The sequence below is a fragment of the Hylobates moloch genome, unplaced genomic scaffold, assembly GCF_009828535.3.
Source record: "Hylobates moloch isolate HMO894 unplaced genomic scaffold, HMol_V3 SCAFFOLD_12, whole genome shotgun sequence".
In the NCBI taxonomy this organism is placed as follows: domain Eukaryota; kingdom Metazoa; phylum Chordata; class Mammalia; order Primates; family Hylobatidae; genus Hylobates; species Hylobates moloch.
Window position 1 is genome coordinate 16,611,184 of NW_026652287.1, and position 18,453 is coordinate 16,629,636.

The window sequence follows — 18,453 nt, forward strand, 5'->3', positions numbered from 1 at the left end:
CACCACTCCGGACCCCTCCCCCGCCCGCCCCTCGCTCCCCCCGCGCGGCCGGCGCCCGTCACGTGACCAGGCGCCAGCCAATGGCGGGCCGAGCCGCGGTCGGCGGCCGCCATTGCTGTCAGAGCAAGCGAGCCCGGGGAGGGAGGAGAAGCGAGGCTGACTGGGGAGGAGGGGGGGGTGGGGGAGGAAGAGGAAGGAGGGGACGTCGCTCGGCTGCCGGGGTCGCCCGCTGGCTTCGTCCGCACCCCCCCCTTCGCGAGTTCGCGCTCCGCGGCGGCGGCGGCTCCGAGGCGGCGGCGGCGGCTCCGGGGCTCGCCTCCCCTCGCGCGCCGGCGGGGGCCGAGGGGGAGTCGGTGGCTGGAGATAAACAAGGCGGCGGCAGCAGCGGCGGCGGCGGCGGCTGAGGAGCAGGGAAGGCGGAGGCGGCGGCCGGCCCGCAGCGCCGGCCCGGGAGGCAGCGGCGGCCCTGAGAGGCGGGGAGGGCGCCGGGCCGCACGGACAGCGCCCCCCGCCGCCCCCCCCCCGACAGAAGGACCCCGGTCCCCGGACCCCCCACAGCCGGCCCGGCGTCCCCGGCCGCCGCCTCCCCCCGGCCCTCCTCCCTCGGCGGGGGGCCCGGCCCCCCCCCCCGGTGGCCCCCCCCGGCCGGCGACTCCGACATCCCCCCTGGCGGCCGGGTCGGAGGATCACGAGGCAGGCGAGCCTGGAGGATTGTCACTCCAACCTCTTTTCGCTGGTGAGTAGCTGGGCTGCGGGGAGGGGGCTGTGCCGGGGAAGGGGGGGGTCCCCGACCTCCGCCGCCGACCAACTTTCTCCTCCCGCCGCCGGGACTTCGCCCCTCCCTCGCGTCTCCCCGCCGTTCGCCTCTCGCCGATTCTCCCCCTTTTGGATCGTCTCTCTCTCGCCTTGGATCCCATCCAGTGTTTATTTGGCTCTTTAAAAATCATTTGTGAGCGCGGCGCTCGGCGTGGAATTTGCATGTGGAAGTCTCGGAGCTGCGGATTCTGGGTCGCACTTCGAACGCCCACCCTCTGTTGCAATCGCACTCCCCTTCTCCTCCCCTTTCCCCCCTTTTTTCCCCCCGTAAATGTGGAAGGCTTTGCCTTGTGCTGCCGCGCCTCCGATCGGCAACCTCTTCTCCCGTTGTCGGATCGGCTGCCTGCCCGCCCGCCTGCATTTTGAATTTTTTTTAAATTCCATAATGACACCTGCAATTTCGCCCTAAAATAGTTGATTGAATGCGATTGTGTCACGAAAGGACTCTTGCACCCGAAGCTCCCGCGATTGTAAACATCGACAGCCGCCTGCCTCTCGGGGCTTACTACGCTGGAGAGCCGTAAAGCCATTGCACCGAGCCGACGGAAGGTGGAGAAAGCTTTTTCTTCTTTCTCTCCTCCTATGTCTTTTAAAAACTGTTTTCTCTATCCTAACAACGACTACACACACACACACACACACACACACACACACACAAAAGCAACAAGCTGGTCGGTTTGATAACATCGCTTTTATCTGCCTTCGCCCCTCTCGCTCTCTCTCTGTCTGATAATTGACAACTTTTCTTCGGATTTGAATCGCCTGCCTTAATCTTGAAGCAGTTAGGGTGTCAATTGTTCTCGTGGAAGCCTGGCACTCGCCGACGGCGTCTAGATTCATCGAAATTAAAAATGTATAGGGCTCCAGCAACTCTTTTCCTGGCGGTGGCAGTGACATTTGGTGGTAAATGCCATCTTTGCTTTTTATTGGGTCGTATTACCTACCTCCGAAAACATTCACGTTGTTAAACCTGGCGTTTAGGCTAATAATTGCAGTGCGTGGTCTTTAAATATGTGCTTTGTGCATGAGTTACTGTATGTATAGCTATGTGCCCAGGAGAGTACGAATTTGTTTAAATATTGAGCAAAGATTTGTAAACAGATGTAAGGCAATTACGTTTCAAGCGTAGAATATAATTGGAAAATTGGCTGAACGGTTTATTTAATTTAGCCTTAAAAACACCCACCTTATTTTAAGTTGTGTACCCTGTTTTTTTTTTAGGGGGTGGTGAGTCCCTTTTGGAGAGCATGCATTTTGGAAATTATTTTCTGTAACCCCCGCTGTAGATAGAAGCATTATTTCCCTCTTAATCCTTGTTTACACTGGATAAATAATTTAGTGTTCAAATTGTAATTAGTTACATTTAATTATGGGTGGCATAGATGCCTTTTTGCTATGAGACTAATGGAGAAATGCAAATTCTCGCCAACTTTTCAAATGAAAGTGTTACTTTATTAAATGTGTTACAATGCAGACCAAAAAATCGACACGTGATTTTTACCTACAAAGACATAGTATCATTGCTCTCACTCTAGTAAAATCAGGTAAATTTTTTTAAATGAAATATTTTAATCCAGATATTTAGTCTTAAAATTCATTTATAAGTTGGAATTCTTTCTCTTAGTATTGTGATAATTTTCCCTTGATTTTTTGGTGTGTGGGAGTAAAACCCCCTTTTGCCTCTTCTTTTTCCCTCCTCAGTCTTATCATTTAGTATCAGTCAGGTTCAGGGACTTTCATAGATTAGCAAACATACTGATCAAGGGGTATTTAAAATGGTTTTTGTGTGGTTACTGGTGACCACATTGACACTTACAGGTAATTAAAATAACCAAGTAGAGCGATCTCCCAAATTATCATATATTATGCTGACTGGTAATGGCTGTGTATATACGGATTCTGTAGACAAATGAAAGTATATGTATAGCCAGTCTTTAGGGTATATCATTTCTTTTGTCTTTTTTTTTTTTTTTTTTAAAAAAAGCTTAAGTAAGGATGATAACGTTACAGAGATAAAATGCTTGAGATTCTTTTGGAGAAGCAATTTTGTAGGAGAGGATTCTGTACTTTGATAACTAACTAAAGGTTTGTGTTTGCGATATTTCTCCCCTAAACCTCTTTAAACCAAGGGATTGATTTTTGAATATGCTTTTTTAAAAAGAATTATTTTTTAAGTAGCAACTTCGAACTAGAGAACCGTAGTAATGCTTAGTTGATTTTTTTTTTAAAGGAACGTAGAATGTCTTCGTTCTCTTGTACATGGAGTGTGGATAAGGTGCTATTGAGGAAATCTAAATTAATGAAACTGCTGACTTGTACATTTTTCTGATTCCAAATTGAGATTTTTTTTTTTTTTGAAAATGCTATACAGCAGCAGCAACCTGGAATATTAAAAATATGTTGCCCAAAGTACATTGTATATCATAGTTATTTCTGAAGGAGATGTAATCCCTTGTTCAAAATCATGTTTTTTATAAGAGCGCTTTATGGTTTAATAATAGCATGCATTTTTTTCTTTTGGCCTGCAGGGTTTTTTTGTTTTTTGGTTTTTTGCAGAGAAAAGTATTTATAAAGAATTTACCTAGATACTCTCATTAGTTAGATTGAAATAAGAGATTAAAGTTCTTTACCATGGTAATACCCACCCAGTTTCCATTACCTTGAGGTGTTCATTATGGCTTACCAAAAGTTGATTGTGCAATCAATGAGACACTTTAAGATTTCTGCTAGTCTTTTACTTATTTTCTGATTTTTTACTGCACGGAATTAACAAACAAATTCGTACTCTCCTGGGCACATAGCTATACATATTAATTTCTTTAATTTTTCAGCATCCATTCCCTTTTCCGAACGTGTGAAAAATGCCATTGTGTATATATGATATGGGTCATTGTATGAGTTTCTTATTCTAACTGCTGTGAGACTTGTAGCTGCTGCATGAAGTGCATGCCTGGCTGTGCCTTTCTGACTCAAAACTATTTTCTTATGCTGTCCATCACATTTCTGGGTGACTTTTTATATATTCACTCAGTTAATCATTCAGTTAAGTGTGTTAAATCTGCCTTTTTGAAAAGTGTAACAGTGCACCCTATGGTATGTGAACTCATTCTTGTGAGAAGATGTAATTTCTGGATGTTAAGTAGATATTTATTTTTCTCGATTGAGTTAATATGGAGAAACTGATTTTGTGCCCTTTAACTAGATTTAAATATGTTCTCTTCGATATGAGGCAGTGATCTCTAATTCTTAGATATTTATGGTCCACTTTCATGTTTTATTTGCTTAGAATCTTCCTGACTATGGATAATTGGGTGATAATCTCAAATTCTTGCTGAATTGAGACACTCGTACACCCGTTAGTACGTAATTCCTATTGAAGACCATTAATTCTGTATTTGAAGTTTTTAAGATAATCTATTGTTGACCTACTTTCTTTTTGTCTTAAGGGGTTTTTTTTTTGCAGAAAGGGAAGATAGTTGTAAATGTAGAAACTCTAAAATTATTATTATTATTTTTTGCCCTAGAACAAAATAGGGTGGACTATGAAATGGAAATTAGGAAAAGGGAATGATTTCTCTAATTTTCAAAGTGCCAAAATACACAAGGTATTTTTTTGTACCAGTTCATTGTGATTTTATAATTTATGTTTAAAGCATTTTTTTCTATGATGGTTCATTTTCTTTGTTTTTATTTTTTATGTTTTTGAGACGGAGTTTCACCTTGTTGCTCAGGCTGGAGTGCAAAGGTGCCATCTCAGTTCACCGCAACCTCTGCCTCCCAGGTTCTAGCGATTCTCCTCCCTCAGCCTCCCGAATACCTGGGATTACAGGCATGCGCCACCACACCCGGCTAATTTTGTATTTTTAGTAGAGACGGGGTTTCTTCATGTTGGTCAGGCTGGTCTCGAACTCCCGACCTTAGGTGATCCACCTGGCTCGGCCTCCCAAAGTGCTGGGATTACAGGCATGAGCCACTGCGCCTGGCTGTCATTTTCTGTAATGAAAATATTTACAATTTGTTAATGTATGTTTTCGGTTTAGCATTTTGTTGTTAGTAGCACATGGTGTTACAGTATTTATATATTTTTAATAGCAATAATTGCCACCCGGTAATAGTTGCCATATTAACCTCCAATTGCTAGTAAATATTTTTAAGTACATAATAGACAGCAATTTAAGGCATAGTGTAGCAGTTTACTGGACCGTTTTAAAGAGCCATTTGTACGTGTGATGAGTTCATAATTTTAAAGAGACAGTAATGTACCTTAGGCCTGTATGCTACAAATATTTTGCTGTGGATGTTGCTTGAAGTACTCATTGGGAAGAAGTTAGGTAGGGCCTATTCTTTGTGAGAAGAATGGGCAAGGGGGTGCGTTTAGGATAGTATGTTTTTATTGAGTTTATGCCAGGTGCTTATATAGCTTATCATTTTTTTTGTTTGTTTGTTTTGGTTTTTTTTTTTGAGACCGGAGTCCCACTCTGTCACCCAGGCTGGAGTGCAGTGGCGAAGTCTCGGCTCACTGCAACATTCAACTCCCGGGTTCAAGGGATTCTCTTGCCTCAGCCTCCCAGCAGCTGGGATTACAGGCGCCTGCCACCATGCCTGTCTAATTTATTTGTGTTTTTAGTAGAAATGGGGTTTTGCCATGTTGGTCAGGCTGGTCTGGAACTCCTGACCTTGTGTTCCGCCTGCCTCGGCCTCTCAAAGTGCTGGGATTACAGGCGTGAGCCACCGCGCCCGGCCAGCCTGGTTTTTAATTGTATTCCTTAACACTTCCAGAGATCTCTCTCACCAGTTTGTACTAGTGCTGTAAATTGTGATAACCAAGTTAATTTTGTTCCATAATTATTTTTGCCTAATAATTTAAAATTGAGATGAAATTCTTATCTCAATGAAAATATGTAAATATTACCATTTACATATTTATAAAATGAGAAACTGTTAGACAACAGAAAAATTGTTAATTTTTTATGAACAGTTAATTCAGCTCTCTCTCAACTTTGAATCAAAGAGTAGATTTTTTTTTGGAACATTCGACTTATTTTTGATTGAAGAAAATAACAATAATAACAATGTTCCCTTTCTTTAAAGCTAGTAGTAAGAGTACTGATTTGTGTGTGTGTGTGTGTGTGTGTGTGTGTTTTTGGAAGTGAATGATACATTTATTTCACAGGAGCTAACCAGTTAGCGAGATTAGACAAATTTTATGAGAATTAGTAGTATGGTTGAATATTAGGTATTACTATTATTATTGAACTGTGCATTGCAACTGTAGAAATGAAAAAAATACATGCAACGTTGTTATTAGTGTCATTTATTTCAGATGTATTTTGTACAGATCTGCTTTACAAACTGTTGTGTGATGTTGGCCACCAGAATTTGTGTTTCGTTGTAACGTTTCTTTTTTTTTTTTTTTTTTGAGATGGAGTCTTGCTCTGTGGCCCAGGCTGGCGTGCAGTGGCGCGATCGCGGCTCACTGCAAGCTCTGCCTCCCAGGTTCACGCCATCCTCCTGCCTCAGCCTCCCGAGTAGCTGGAACTACAGGCGCCCGCCACCATGCCTGGCTAATTTTTTTTTTGTATTTTTAGTAGAAACGGGGTTTCACCGTGTTAGCCAGGATGGTCTCGATCTCCTGACCTCGTGATCTGCCCGCCTCGGCCTCCCAAAGTGCTGGGATTACAGGCGTGAGCCACCGCACCTGGCCTGTCATAACATTTCTATTTTAAGAAATTACATTTAATGTATTTCAAAGTGAGGTAGTTAGGTAGCCTAAAAGTCTGTATAATATGGTAGCACGCGCGCACACACGTATTTGTTTCATAGGACTCGCTTAGAGTTTCAGAATTAGCGAATCAGTATTTGTATGTGTTCTTGGAATGTAGGACATTTTTCCCCCTCTTGAGTCATTTAACTTCTTTCTGAGCTTGTTCAGATAATTTCCTTCCTTCCTTCCTTCCTTCCTTCCTTCCTTCCTTCCTTCCGTCCGTCCGTCCGTCCGTCCGTCTGTCCGATGGAGTCTCGCTCTGTCTCCAGGCTGGAGTGCAGTGGTGCGAAGTCGCCTCGCTGCAACCTCCGCCTCCCGGGTTCAAGCGATTTTCCTGCCTCAGCCTCCCGAGTAGCTGGGACTGCAGGCGCGCGCCACTATGCCCAGCTAATTTTTGTATTTTTTTAGTAGAGATGGGGTTTCACCATGTTGGCCAGGATGGTCTCTATCTCTTGACCTTGTGATCCGCCCGCCTCGGCCCTCCAAAGTGCTGGGATTACAGGCTTGAGCCACCGCGCCCGGCTGATAATTTTCTTTTATAGTATATACTTTCATTGTTTATTTGAAAGATTTAAAGGTGTTAGCTTTGTTGTGTTGGGGGAATTCACTTCATTACATAGGGGAGATGATATTAATCTTAGTAAATATTAACATAAACGAATTCCAAATTCAGACTCATTTGCATGAATGAAATATGTATGCTTGCCCAGTTTTTGTTTAGTATGGAGTCACTTATGTACATCAGCGTTTTCTGTCTTTGCTTTAGTTGATAAAACAATGGAGTAAAGGAACACGAATTTTAAACTATTTTTCTATTACTGAACTTTAAGATTATCTAGCTGGGCATGGTGGCTCAAGCCTGTAATCCCATCACTTTTGTGGGGAGGCCAAGGCGGGCAGATCACGAGGTCAGGAGATTGAGACCATCCTGGCCAACATGGTGAAACCCCGTCTCTACTAAAAATAGAAAAAAATCAGCTGGGTGTGGTGGTGCGCGTCTGTAATCCCAGCTACTTGGGAGGCTGAGGCAGGGGAATCGCTTCATTCCAGGAGGCAGAGGTTTCAGTGAACCGAGATGGTGCCACTGCACTCCAGCCTGGCGACAGAGCGAGACTCTGTCTCAAAAAAAAAAAAAAAAAAAATTATCTGTGGTATAGAATAGATTTTATCCTCACATATTGGCTGTAATAATCCTCCTTTAGGAACTCCTGTTTTTCTTGCATTTATATTAGCATGTTTTAGTTATCTTTGTTGGAGTAGAGTTGTCCTCCTTTTTTTAAGTTAATAAAGTGTTTTTTTAGAATATATTTTGATTCTAGTTTGAAAAAAAAAGAAAAATGCCTTGTATTTTTTCATTGACCTCTTTCTAGGTGACAGGAGAGTCAGTTGTGTCCAAGGCAAAATGTTATTTCATTGAGATTTCCATACTCTGGTTTACTGTGTATATTTCTGAGTGTTTATTTCTCATTCTAGATGAATTGTGGTGTAGAATCTAATTAAGACTGTATTTCTACTACTTTGAAATAGCGCAGAGCCTTGGCTGACAGCTTTCTACATTTTGTACTGTTTTTCAGTATAGTAAAATTCCATTACTGCTTTTCTTTTTTGTCTGTTTTGTTTTGTTTTGTTTTTGAGACAGTCTCCCTGTGTCACTCAGGCTGGAGTGCAGTGAGTTCAAGCAGTCCTCCCACCTCAGCCTCCCCAGATGTTGGGATTATCGGCGTGAGCCGCTGCTCCCCGCCTCCATTACTGTTAAAGGATCCTCTTCAGTTGATTGCATCAGAATTTCATTTGTGTCTTTTTTTTTTTTTTTGCATATTTTAAATTTGTGGCTTTAACTTTAAAAGTAGATTGGGGGGGGTGGGGAGGAGGGAGAGCATCAGGAAGAATAGTTAATGGATGCTGGGCTTAATACCTAGATGATAGGCCGTTGCGGTGCGGTGCTCAGGCCTGTAATCCCAGCACTTTGGGAGGTCGAGGCTGGCCGATCAGGAGGTCAGGAGATCGAGACCATCCTGGCCAACATGGTGAAACCTTGTCTCTACTAAAAATACAAAAAGTAGCTGGGCGTGGTGGTGTGTGCCTGTAATCCCAGCCACTCGGGAGGCTGAGACAGAATCGCTTGAACTAGGGAGCTGGAGGTTTCGGTGAGCTGAGATTGCTCCACTGCACTCCAGCCTGGCGACAGAGCGAGACTGTCTCTAACAAAACAAAACAAAAAACAACAACAAAAAACCTAGGTGATGGGTTAATCTGTGCAGCGAATCACCATGGCACATGGTTACCTATGTAACAAAACCTGCACATGTACCCCAGAATTTAAAATAAAAGTTGATGGGGAAAAAAAATTGATAGAAGAAAAAGCAGGAAAATATTTAAGTCTTCATTAGATCTTTTTACTTAATAAGTCTTAATTTGTATTAAGTCACTGAGTTGAATGTATTTAAGACATTTGATATTAAAATTAAATTGGAGTAACAGACTTGTTTCAAATAAAATATGTAATTGTAAACAAGTTTTATGATATTGAGTAGAAATTTCAAAAATTGGTAATCTAAAAGGATATTAAACTGAATAAGAATTATTGTGATCTTTTTTTTCTCCATTAAAGAACGTTGACAAATTTATGAAGAAGTTTGTTTTTTTTTTGCTGGAGGCAGGGGAGATAGGGTCTCACTATGTTGCTCAGGCGGTTTCAAACTCCTGGCCTCAAATGATCCTCCCGCCTTGGCCTCCCAAAGTACTGGGATTACAGGTGTGAGTATGAGGAAGTATTTTTGAGTATAATACAGGAGGCTTCCTCGTATTTCAGTATTATTAAGTAAGAAGGATGATTAAATCTATCTGAACTTAATATGAGCGCTAATAAGGTATTCAAAAGAGTATAGTTGGTTTGGCAAAACATTTTATGTTGACAATTCTGACTATTGAATTTTCATGTCTTAAAGAGAAATAAGGAAAAACATGCATATATCTAACTCTGGAACATTTGGAAGTAGCTCCTAGTATTTGTGCCTGCGTATAAGCCTGGCACAATCCTACTTAAGTTCAAATGTTACCTCCTCTCACTACCACAGGCAGAACTAGTTACCCTGGCTCCTGATATGTACCTCCCTCTGTGTACCTCTGAAAATCAGATGAGCTTCTGCAGGAGAGTGACCCTGTCGAAATCATCTTTGCTAGGTGCTCATTAACTATCTGTTAAGTGATTGAATTCCTGGACGATTATTCTCCATTCCTCAAGGGAGCTCTTACTGACCATTTGGGTCTTGATCACAAGTATGCTGTTTTTATTTCAGCTTATTTTGATGATTAACTCTGTGTTCTGAATATATTTTATCTAGACTTTATGTACTGTGGCTTGGTAATATTTTAGATGAAGTCTAGAAATTCCTTATTAAAGACAATTCCAACTGATCATGAGACATGTTCTTACTCCTCAAAGGAATAGGAATTCATTTAGTATTTAGATTTTCTGTAACATAGTAGACAACCCATAGATTTTTGAGCCTTCTGGGGATTTTGTTTGGGGGCTTGATCCAGAATTCCTTTACTTTCATTCTTTAAGCTGTATAGCAGGGTTTTTGTTCAACGTTCAAAAGATTATTTTCTATGAGCCCAGTAAAATGGGAAATAAACTGGTAGTAGGGAAACTTGAGTTGTATTAAACATTTTTACTAGTGACTCGCCAGCTTGATCACGTAATAGTTCTGTGCCTCAGTTTCTCCTGTAAACTTGGTGTTAATTTGGAGGGCAGGAGGCGTGAAAAATCGTTTTGAGTACCTTTTAAGGAAAGCACTTTGGATGACTAGATGATGTTCTTTAATAGGAAAAGACCTTTAGTAAATTACAACTAAAGTTATAGAGTAGCCCAAGGCAGTTAACCAGGACATTGAAATGGTAAAATGACTTGTTTTAAGTATAGCGTTTATGTTGTGTTTGTGTTTTTTTCTAGGGAGCGAGGATTAAATTGTTCTTCTGTCTTTCCTCATAAATAAGCCAAGATTGAGCAGAAAAACTTGAAATTCATCTTTAGTTTTTAACAGTTTTTCGTTACAACCATGTATGATTCACAGTTGCACGGTGTGCCTTTAATGCGCTAGGTGATTTTGCTGTACCAACTCTGAGCTATAGCTGGCTGAGATTGGGAATTGAACTGTGGCTCTTATTTGGTAGTTTAAGCTATTAATTCCTTGGCAGCTCTGGAGTGCTCTTTGAACTTTAAATAGCAGTTCTATTAACATTTTGAGATTTGTCTCAGGGAATGTCAGGAATAGTACTTAATAAATATATTTTTCTTCTTAAAGACTAAATCATGTTTTAGTTTGACACGCATGTCACAACCCTTACTGTGTTTTGAACAGAGAGAACTCAGCTACTGGCTAATTTCTATTTTCTGTTTAATAATGTGGCAGTATCTAAAAATATTGTTTAGCCTTGTTGAAGGAAGGAAAGCCCTCCCACAAATCTGTAGCGTTTGTATTAGTCATGTTGAATACGAATAGTGTTTTAAGTTGTATCTAGAGGTTTAGAATTTTACATGTAGGTGGTCTCCTGTGTTCTAAAGTATTAGAAAAAGTTAATTTGTAAGTTTGTTTTCACGAAAAAACTCCTTTCTCTTGCTACAAATGATGGTTAGCCTATTTACCTTGTATATTGTACTTAATTAGGTGTGTTATAAAACTCAAATGCTATTTATGGCAGCATTTTTATGGGAATAAACTTACACTTAGTGTTCTCATGTAGATTGTCAGGAGCACCTTTTCTGAAACTGGCTTAACAGTCCTGGCAGTCAGAGCAGACACTTCTCTGCTGCAGGCAGTGGGAGCTATAGCCCCTCTTCTAGGCCAAGGAGAGGATTGCTGTGTGGAAGAGTGTGGAGAGGTGAGGATGGCGCCCTGTGGGAAGAGCAGCAGTTTTGAAGGCAGATTTTCCTTTCCCTGCTTGTGGGCACCCACTGCTGCTTTCTCTTTGCTGATACTAGTGGCAGGTTCTGTGATGTCATCAGGAAAAGATGCTGTATTTCTTTGCATTTTAGCACTTCCCTTCTCTTTCCTCTCCTCCTTCACTCAGCCCTGGAGACAAGCTTTCTGCTGGCTGTTACATTTGCTAAATGAGGACTTCTGAGATCCAATGAGATGAAAAGGGTATTAGGGCTGAGATTGGATAGGGTAGCCAGTAAACAAATACTTAGAAATGTTAATGTTTTGTATGCCATGTTTGAGAAATTTGAGACGTGTATTTTGGAATAATGTGCATCAGAAATTATTAAAATCTAGCTTGGGTTAACAAAAGGGCTAGACTGAATGCGGAAAAAAGATCTGCATGCACTATTTAATTTCTGCAGAGGGAGAGTGACATGGACCACATAATATTTGATAATACTTTGTAGCCAGAGAAACCCGAAAGGGGAGTTATAAAACTGGATGTTGAAGGAATGGATGGATGTAGCTTGCTAGAGAAGAAGGGGAAGGGCATTCTTTGGAACCTTGACAATTCTTAGTCTTTATTCTTGAGGATCTTTATTGAGGTGGTATGTAGGAGAACACTTCTAATTTATGGTCCTGGTTCTTGGCCTTCTTTTAAAAAACAGTACAAAGACTTATTGAAATTGAATTTTTATTAGGTGGAAAATTTGAAGTGTGGGCAGGCCAATTTAGATTAAGAAATGATGTTAAAATAATTTTCAGTTTTCTAAAATCAGTTCTGAACTTTAAAAAAGTGCTATATTACGCAAAATGCTAATGACTAAAGTGACAAATATTTCAGAAACTGGACAGACGTGAATCTTAAATGAGCAGATGGGATATGAAACTAAAACGGGAGATAATCCAAGACGATATAGAAACTATTATGAGAAGTGAATTGAGGAAAAACAAGTGTGTTAAATGGTATTACATTTAATAATGTGTTTAAAAGCCTTTCTAGGACTGCTCTCTTACACAGACGAATTAGAATTGTTGAACTGTGTAACCCTTCATTGTTTAAATTCTGTGCATTGAAAACAAATTCGATTTTGGTTTAGGATTACTTCTCATGAAGCCTAGGCTTTTAAGTTGTGAAGGTATGGGTTATATGTGCTTTAAATAGACAATCTAATTTGCTTTCTCTGACATAAAAGTAAAGAAATGAAATAATGGTGATTTTCAGAGACAATTGTGGTGAACCTTGAAGGAGAGAGGTGTAAGGAGTGAAAGAGAGGGAAGATTTGCTATTTGGGCAGCTTGGTAGTTCAAATAATTGTATTTGACTGTTGAGAGTAGAATCTCAGATAAGTGGGTTGAGGAATGAATGAATGGCAAGATAAGCCAGTACAGACACTTTTCAGTTCTATCTGTCTGTCTAATCACTCTAGAGATGGGGGTTGGATGGGCAGTGGGATCTTGCTGTGTTACCTAGGCTGGACTTGAACTCCGGGACTCAAGTAATCCTCTTGCCTCAGCCTCTGGAGTAGCTGGAACTTCAGGCGTGCACCATTGTGTGCAGCTTACTTTTAAGTTTGATTCAGAAGGTTGCTTGTGAAGCAAGCAGGAATGGGGGAGTAGGGGAGGGTAAGAGCCTGAAAGGTAGATCTGTGTTTGTTGACTTTGGAGCAACAATAGTGGAAAGACAGAAGGAAAGATGGAAGATACAAGGAAAGTTGATAAAACAAGCCTGGCTGGAGGATGGTTATCAAAAACCCAGCCGGTAGTGTTAGTGCTAGAAAAGATTAAGACACCTCTTAGAAATACAAGATGTGATGATCTAAGAAAGGAATAAGTGTGAAGGAAGTGGGAAACAATCTCAATCTTATAACTTGAGTGTTTTTTGAGTTCAAGGATTAAAAGTAGTGAGCTTGAGCCCGAATAAACAAAATCAATTATTAAAAATTTTAGCTAGAAATTTTCCATTTTGTTAGTTGATTGCAGCAATCATTTTATTTTTGTTACCTTCCTTTAAAGGTTTTAAAGAGTTTTACAGTTTCGCAAGTATAAAACTGATTTTGAACTAGACATATCAGAACTGACACATATCTGCTGAAATGAGAAGTATTGTTCAAAGTAGGCCCCCTTGAAATGGATCAAATAATGTTGCCATTGTTTATAAATTTTTTTGTACTTTTCCTTTGGAATTGCTTTTAGAGACAGTTTAGTTGGCTGCCCCGGAAAATCTTATTTTAAGATTTGCCTCTTTAGTCAGTGTCTTCTCTCTTTGCAGTTTATTATTTTAGTTCTGCTTTTTGCTCTAAACTGCGCCTAAGAGTTAACAGTTTAGTACCCTTCTGATGAGAGCCTTGCTGCTGATGAGTGAAAGCCCAGGGAAAGCTCCATTTTGGGTATATTGGCATACATACGTTGTGGATGTATGCCAGGAATTCCAGCCTTGCTTGAACCTCTGCCTTCTCAGGTTCTCAGTCTAGCGGTTCAATGTACTTTGTTTTCATACAGCTTCAGTGGAGGTGGGTTTAGCAATCCGTTGATTGGCAAGACAGGATATTGGGACCAATTAAGTGGTGGTGGTATTTTTGCTTTTTGAGGATCAAGGCAAATTATCCTAAGGGTAGAGTAGAATTCTATGTTGTGTCTTCTCTCTGTCTGACTAGCAAGAGTCAGACATCAAATTGAGGCTCATTTTAGAGCCTTGGGATAAATAAATAAATGTATCCTGTTGAGATAATCTCTTAAGGTTTAAACTGAAGTTTGGTTTGTGTGATACCCAACTTCTTACCTTTGACCACTTGGGTTGCTTTATTCATTGGAGACTGCCTAGTAAGATAGCTAATAGCTAGCCCACACATGTTGTCTCAGTAATTTCTTCCACAGTTGGAGATTAGCACAATAGAATTTAGAATTATACTTTATAGTAGTCTGCCTGAATAGTTAGTGTGGGAGGAGGTGCAGAGGACCCTTTACCTGTAGTAGGGATGTCTCTACTAGTTGTTTAGATTACAAGTTGCAGTGGCAAGTATTATTTCTGTTTTTCAATTCAGAAATGTAATGAGATTTTTAGACCTTTTCTCAGTCAGTTTTACTTTTTTTGGTCTTCAGATTACATAGTTTAATTTATAATTCTTTTTTAGTTTTTTTACATAATACAAGAGAATGGAAATCCTATCAGAAAGTGTTGTGATGTAATCCTAGAGCTATAGATATTTTAGGAAAATTTAGCTACATAATAGTTATTCTAAACAAATAAGAAAAGGTACTTGAGAAATTTTCAGATTTATGACACCTGAGCCGTTTAGCATTTAGAATTTATATCAGAGCATGAATCTTCATCTTAGCAACTAAAAAGCACAAATATTTGCCTCCTGAGATACAAGTTCTTAACTAACATTTAAGTTACTAAAAACACAGTTTTCAAGGTATGTCACTTTAACCTGCAAAGTGTAATCATCTGCACAGATTGAATCAGGTTTCATGATCCCAAATAGACTACATTCATTAGTTGTCTATAAAATTACTTGAGAGAGATATGTATGAAAATGATATTTTGTTGCTGTCTGGTGATAAGGTTGTGAAACTGAGCTTTGCAACCCAGACAGATGGTGCTATTCTTGAATCTGCAAGATCCTATAACATTTAATTAAACAGTGGAATGATTTTCATGAGAATCCATAGTTTGTTGTATATAAGCTAATAAGCTGGCTTTAGTAAATTGTATAAATTTGATTTGAAGTAGAAGAATTACCTATTCTAGGAAACTTTTCTAATAAATGTTAAGATGAATAGCTTGTGTTAGTGGTTTATATGGTAAACTCAAGGAATATTCCAGATGGAAAAACAAGTGGGACTCACTAAGGTAGGCGTTTATCTTCTAAAGTAACTTTGATTTTGTTGCCCAACTTTCTCATATGGTAGGTGTGATATGCTGTTAAGAACCCACAGAGCTGACTTGAACAATTTCCAGAAAGCTGTGAGAAATTTAGTTATATATGTTAACACCCATTTTAGAAAATATCTATTGATTTAGATTCCTTGTGATCTATCTTATATTTTAATTTTGGAATCGAAAATAGAAATAAGTAAAACAGCCCAGTCTAGTTTTAATATGTTATGTGAACATAACGCTTTAGCCATTTGTAAAAGTTTGAGTTTGGTGGTAATATTATATGACGGAGATGAATGATTTTTTAGTTATATAAATAATTATGTAAATGCTGCAATAATAGACCATACAACATTTTTAGACATAATTGCAAATATTCTTTTATTAAATTTACCTTTTCTTTAATACCTATTTTTTAATAGGTAGAAGATAATGTAATGATTGATGGCCAGATTGAAGGACATGAAGGAGTTGGGAGTTAATTCTGTATGCACAGAGGAATGCCTGAACTGTTTTAAAGAGGATAATGGCATGATCAGATTTATGTTTTAGAGAGAAAACCCATGTGGGCCCTGTGGAGTATGGATTGTCATAGAAAAAAAACCAAAGGCAGGAAGAAGCTCTTAGAACAGTCTAGGTGTGAGAAATAATGCAGGGGCAGTAGGAATGGAGAGAAGGAAATGGATCGAGTAATATTTTGGAGGTAGAGTTGACAGGCTTTGGTGATCAATTATAAATATGCCATAGAACAGGAATCAAGTGATAAATAGATGTTCTTGGTTTTATGGCATTTGCATTCTTGTGTATACAAAACGGGGAGGAACAGTTGGCAACATCTATCTGCTGAAGTTGTTAAGCAGTAGACTTAAGCTTTGATCACAAGTCTGTATATAAGAAAGTATTCATTGAGCCTGGGTTCTTGCTGTTAAACCCTACAGAAATCAAAGTTTTAAAGCAGGGAGTGGTGAAAAGAAAGTGAAAACAAACGTTGTCATTTATAATCTTCCTGTTTCCAGAGGTTTTTTTTTTTTTTTTTTTTTTTGAGACCGAGTCTGTGTTGCCCAGGCTGGAGTACAGTGGCACAATCTCGGCTCACTGCAACTGCCGCCTCCCAGGTTCAAGTGATTCTTCCGCCTCAGCCTCCTGAGTAGCTGGGACTACAGGCACCCACGACCATGCCCGGCTAATTTTTGTATTTTTGTAGAGACACGGGGTTTCACTGTGTTGCCTACGCTGGTCTTGAACTCTTGACCTGAAGTGATCCACTTGCCTTGGCGTCCCAAAGTGCTGGGATTACAGGCATGAGCCACCATGCCCGGCCTACAGAAAATATTTTAGACAATGAGAGTAGGTTTTATAAGGGAAGGGGGGCAGAGAAAAAAGGTGGGGAAGATAGGAGAAGGCAAGTCTGCTGCGATGGGTAGAGTGGGGCCTTTGGCAGGTCGTGGGTGGAGACGGTAGTGATTGGAGGTGTGAATTTTGGCAGGGGAAGATTCATGCAAGTTTAGTTATAAGAAATGGGCATGGAAAAGTCCTAATAGGAAGAAAGAAAAGGTGGGCAGGGGAAGGGTAACCTAACAGCAGTTGGCTCTGTATCAGCCTTTGTTACCTAGAGCATCTACTTTTGATAGTGGTAAGCTCAGAAAGCAGATGCATTTTCCTCCTGCAGATCGCTTTGGGATATTCTTGTTTAATTTTTTTACATGAAGGTTTTGTTTATATTAATTTCAAATCAGCAATATTTTTGCTAAGAGGGTGAAATAGACATTCCCCCTGTTTTCCTTCATGCCTTTGTGGAAATGGCCAGATTTGGGGAACCAGTGGATAGAATAGCGGGGGCATTTGTAGAGACCACAAACCAGTGTTTATCATTGGTATTTATTCCTTACTTTGATTTTGATTTCTTTCAAATTTTTGTTCCTATCATTCTATTCTTTGTTTCTTAGGCACTTAGCTTTCTGAGTGCACAATTTTTTTTTTTGTTATTGAGAGCGTAATTATTATGCCATGTTGTATTTTTGCCTCACATGTTGGAGACATTTTTCCTTCCTCGTTCCACGCCTCTCTCTCCATACCCCCTTTTCCTTTTTTCAGCACATTCCTGGGCTCCTTGTGTTCAGGAGTGCAACCCCATCTGTTGGACTTTTATGTGCATCACCAGTGCTCAGTTAAGCGCTAAAATGGACATAGGCACTTCAGAACGTTTTGATGTAATCTCCTTGGTGTGGTGGGGACCGTTTCCAGTCGTTCTGGGTGCACTTATTGGCACAGCGTGTACTATCCATTGTAGATTGGCTGTAAATTAATTCAGCCTTCATATGTGGGGAGGTTTTTCACTTGGCTACCCTGAAGGTAAAGAGTTGGCTTTCCTGCAGTTGTCATTTTTCTTTACTTTCTCTCCAAGTGAGGTAGTACTAATGAAATACAAAATATTTCCAAGAAATACAACTTCCAAGAAATGAAAACTGTAAAACATTTGCCTGTGTTCCAGCCGCTCCATTAGATCAGATTTACCCCAATTCTTCTTCTGTTCTTGTTAATGTGCACATTTTTGTACATAGATGTAGTCACAGTGTAAATAGAATTCTTTATTCAGCTGTACTCACTAACATATTTTGCATGTGCTTATAATTTTCATAATTACAATTTTAGTAGAAAAGTAATTTCTTTTAAAAATTTAATACAATTTTATGTAATTAGTGTGAGCTTCAAACAGTATGGAAGTGTCTAACACAAAACATGAAAGATCCCTCCCCTCACCTTCAGGAAGGTAACTTCCAGAGGTTTAATTTGTATTATTCCAGATTTTTTTTCTTGCTTTTGTATGTGTCAAAATTGTTTTATTAGATATTGAATAGATAAGAAGAGCATGTGTAAATCACACATAAGGTAGAAAGATTCATGGTACAGTGAACACCCATGTACCTAATACCCAGTTTAAGAGAAAGAACTTTTCACCATTTATGGAGTCCTGTCTGTGCTCTTCCTCTCCCATTCTCTTTTCTCTCCCTTTTGAAGTAACTCTTACTTCAATTTCATGTGTATCATTCTTTAATTTTTAAAGT

General features: G+C 39.9%; 1 protein-coding gene across 1 annotated transcript in view; it reads left to right on the forward strand.

The window, feature by feature from the left end:
* Positions 1–702: 702 nt before the first annotated feature.
* MED13L (mediator complex subunit 13L) overlaps positions 703–18,453 on the forward strand; it is a 324,575-nt gene continuing 306,824 nt past the window's right edge. The window contains exon 1 of the mRNA XM_032168588.1: positions 703–736. The gene's annotated coding sequence lies outside the window, so the exon portion shown is untranslated. The remainder of the gene's footprint in view (positions 737–18,453) is intronic.